A 4,198-nucleotide genomic window follows, 5' to 3' on the forward strand; every position below is an offset into this window, starting at 1 on the left:
GCGCTGTGGCCCCCCCCCCCCCCCCCGCCACTGCCCTTGTGCCACCGATTGGCCCCGGGCCCGGGAGGCTGGGCCACGGATCAGGAGGCTTGGCCAGGCCCGGTCTGCAGTGGCTCCGGGCACCCATTACATGCTCTGTTAACCCGTGAGCCGGTTGCAACATGCAGAGCCCTTCTGGGAAAGTCTCTCTTCCAGGCCCTTCTCTGAGGGGAGGGGGCACTGCCAGTGCTGGGGCGAGGACCGGCTTCCGACCCAGACCTCCGCTCTGGGCTGCCGCGCACCCGGGCTGCCTTCTGTCCGGGGCCGGGGAGTGTGCTGTGCACGCGTGTGCATGCCGTGTGTGTGTGTGTGCGTGTGTGCACGTACCGTGCACAGGTGCTGTGTGTACATGTGTGTGTGCACGTACCGTGCACAGGTGCTGTGTGTACATGTGTGTGTGCCCGTACCGTGCACAGGTGCTGTGTGTACATGTGTGTGTGCACGTACCGTGCACAGGTGCTGTGTGTACATGTGTGTGTGCATGTACCGTGCACAGGTGCTGTGTGTACATGTGTGTGTGCACGTACTGTGCACAGGTGCTGTGTGTGCCACACGTGTGGGCTGTGTGCTGTGCTGTGTATGCATGTATTAAGGGGCGCTGAGGCCCCAGCACCCCTTCTCCCCATGTTCACCTTGCGTCTGAGTAAATGTGGATGGTCATCTGGACTCTGGCCTGCGTTTCCTGAGGCTGCTGCCGGCCCTGCTGGACGGACGAGGCCCCGCTGGACGGACAGAGTCTCTCCAGGAACAGGGTGGATATCACCTCCTGGCCAGGGGAGGTGGCCCCTTCTGGGCTTTAGCCCAAGGAGCCCTGGGGTCCGCTGGACCCTGCAGGCAGGTGGCTGAGCTCCTGGCCCCTCTTCTGCTGACAGCAGCAACTGTTGGCCCGCCCCCTACATCCACCCAGGCCTCCCCTCCCCTCCTCTGCTACGCCCACCGGTGCCCAAGCCACCCCCCTTCCCATGAGGACACCCTCTCTGCACAGCAGTGGGCCTTTCGAGGCCCTTGAAGCCCCTGCTCAGACCGGCCCGTGGCCCCATCACGCCAGGCTGTCCCCGAGTCCCTGCCCGGGCTGCCCAAGGGAACCCAGCCTCATCCCGTCGGCACTGAGGACACGCGCACGAGGGTTTGCAGCAAACCCTGCCGAGCAGCCCCAAGCTGGGAAGCCCCAGGTGCCGCTGCCAGTGCCCCCTGCTGGGAGGGGCGGCGGGTGCTCGCCCCCAGGTGCCACCACGCCGTGACACCGCACGATGGGAGCCGGGCTGGAAAGCCGGCCTGATGCGGCATTTGTGCTCACAGAGCACAGAAGAGGCGTGATGCTCTGGGGTCTTGGGAGTTGGGGGTGGAACCCAGGGGGTCCCTGACTGGCCCCAGGAGAAGCCATGGGTCGGGGCCAGCAGGAGGCTTCTGGAGCTGCCAGGGGGAGGCTGGACCGTGGGGTCTGGCTCTCAGCAGCCTCTTCGGACCTGAGGTCAAGCGTCAGAGCACCGGGAAGTGTCGGCCGGAGGACGCAGTGACGTCCCCTGTCCTGCGGTGGCTGTGGGAGCCCACTGAACAGGGCAGGCGGCATGTGCTGGGGTGCTGGGGCCCCTTAACTTGTTTTGAGGGCTCCGGGCCACTCCCAAGTGATGGCCAGGGGCACATGGGTGGCTGCTTGGTGGCTGTGTGTTGAGTGGGGATGACAAGAGCTTAGGAGGGGCCCCGCCTTGAGGCTGGGGGCTGGAGCTCGCCTGATGAGGTTAGGAGACAAGACCGGAAAGTCTAGGGGCTGGGACAGGCCAGTGCTCCCGCCGGCATTAAAGCCCCGTGTCCTGTGAGGGGCCTGCTCTCCAAAGGGGGAAACCGAGGCCCAAGGAGAGCTCGTCCTGTTTGCCAGCCACCCAGGAGGAAGTGGGAGCTGGGGTTGGAACTGGCTCAGGGGTCCGCAGACCCTGCCCCGCGTGTACCAGTGACTCGGTCCCCAGTGGCCCTGGCGCGCTGGCTTGCAGCAGGGCCACCGGACCACACGGTGAGCAGGGCCTCTGCAGACTCAGGGCGGGAGGCTGGGCCAGGAGGGCCAGGCAGGGGCTGAGCCGCAGCGCTTGAAATTCCACCCAGACCCGCCCGACGGGCCGGGCCTCTCCCTCCCTTCCCCCCAGCCCATTGGGAGCTGCCCCAGGGAGCCTCCAGTGCCCACAGGTCTGGGAGCAGCGGATGCAGGGCTGGTGGGCCCTGCTCCCCCCACCTGATGGGAGGAGACTGTCTCCTGCACGCTGGGCAAGGGACAGCAGGGACACAGGGCAGGATGTGCTGGTGGCTGGAAACAGAGCTGGAAGGGGTGCATCATTCCGGCAGCCTCTCCTCTCCTCCCCTCCCCTCCCCTCTCCTGGGGAGGCCCAGAGCCATCCAGCCCATGGGTGACAGTGTCACGGGGATGTTGTGACTTCCCTGGGTGGGCAGGTGACAGAAGCACATTTGGCCAAGGCAGAGGGGACAGACCTGGTCTTCGGGGGCCTCCGTTCTCCTGGAGGGAGGAGGGTCTAAGGAAGGGGTGGGAGGTGGAGGGAGGCTGTCCTCACAAGCAGGGCTAGGGCTTCAGGGAAGACGGGCCTGGGCGGCTTCGAGCTGAGGCTGGGGAGCTGGGCCTCTGTCCCTGGGCCTGGGTGGTGTGTGCACAGGAAGAGGGTGGCCTGAGCTGCTGGCCGGGGTGCGGATGGGGACAGAGGCCTGAGCTCTGCTCCCCAGGGCCCGCGGACGCTCTGGACGCCCCTACTGGACGGTCTCTCCTGGGGCTGAGCCCCCGGAAGGAGCGGGCGGGAGGAAGGGCGGGCGACCCCTCGCGTCTGCCCTACCCTGGGCAGAGGGCTGACGGGCCTGGGGTTGGTCTCCTCCTGCCTCTATGTTCTGTGTGGCCTCTCTGAGCCTCGGGTCCCGCGTGTGGGGGTCATACTACCCCCACATCAGGCTGTTATAAGGCTCGTTTCTATCCAGTGACAGCTGTCCTGGCGGCACATTCCAGGCCGTGTGCGTCCAGCTGAGGACCCGGCAGGTCGAGTGCTCAGCTAAGTGCAGACGAGACCACATCCACTGCCCACCGTCCCCCCACCAGCGCCTCCCTCACGTGGCCCCCGCCGGCTGATCGTGCCGCGTACAGGGCGCCTCCTCTCGCCGACAAGTGCACGTCCCATTGCTGCAAAGCCCCTTCGCAAGAGGGCAAGACCCCCCAGCCCCAAGTCCAGGGGAGAGGCCTCAGGCTCCAACCGGCACATGCCTGCATCTGTGGACAGCCGTTCAGTGTGTGGGCACTTCGGGTCCCCTGGGTCTCGGTGGCCGTGTCGGGGTGAGGGGCCTCCTCGCACAGAAGAGAGCGCCAGGGCCACCGGAGACCGCCGGCTGCTGGCACCCTGGAGCCCCGTGACCTTCTGAGGAGGTGCTGGGTGTCTGGTTCTACAGCTCGGGGCAGATAAGAAGCTCGGGTGCCTCTGCCCACCCTCTGTGGGGGCCTCTGCGGTGATGGGCAAAGCCTGTGGCCACCTCGGCCAATCCACTCGCCTGGCTGAGCCTTGATGGCCCTGTCCCTAACACAGACGGTGGGTGTGTCTCCACCGGGGCCCCTGGAGACACCAGGGTCTGTGCTGCCTGGGCTGCCCCGCCTCCCGGGGCGGGCGTGGTGGGCGCTCCGGCAACAGCAGCTGGCTGGCGGCCGGGGGCGAGCCTGGGTGCCCGGCACCTGTCGGGAGCTTCACGTGCAGCGACTCATTGGATCTCACGCTTACCCACGGAGTAGCTGTGACAACCCCATTTTATAGATGAGGAAGCCGAGGCTCAGAGTGATGCCACCAGGTTGCGAGAGACATAGCCAGGGCAGAAACCCAGAGCCTGGGCCTCCTTGTAGCCCCCGGGGCCACTTCACAGCGGCAGGTCATGTCCAGAGAGGCGTCACTGCTGGGGTGGTTTCTAACATCACCGTGACACGTGTGGATAGTGTGTGACGCTCACACGCACACAGGGAGGCGACAGTATCTAACACTGTCCTAACACACCTTAGTGGCGGCCCAACACACAGCCCCGCGCACACAGCTGCCGCCCTCAGTCACCTGCCCCACCGCGCGCAGGGCCCTGCACAGGCCCGCGGAGAGCTGCACACGCTTGTGCACGCCCGCACACAGGCACAAGCAGC

The sequence above is a fragment of the Crocuta crocuta genome, unplaced genomic scaffold (genome assembly GCF_008692635.1).
Source record: "Crocuta crocuta isolate KB4526 unplaced genomic scaffold, BGI_CrCroc_1.0 scaffold613, whole genome shotgun sequence".
Taxonomy (NCBI): Eukaryota; Metazoa; Chordata; class Mammalia; order Carnivora; family Hyaenidae; genus Crocuta; species Crocuta crocuta.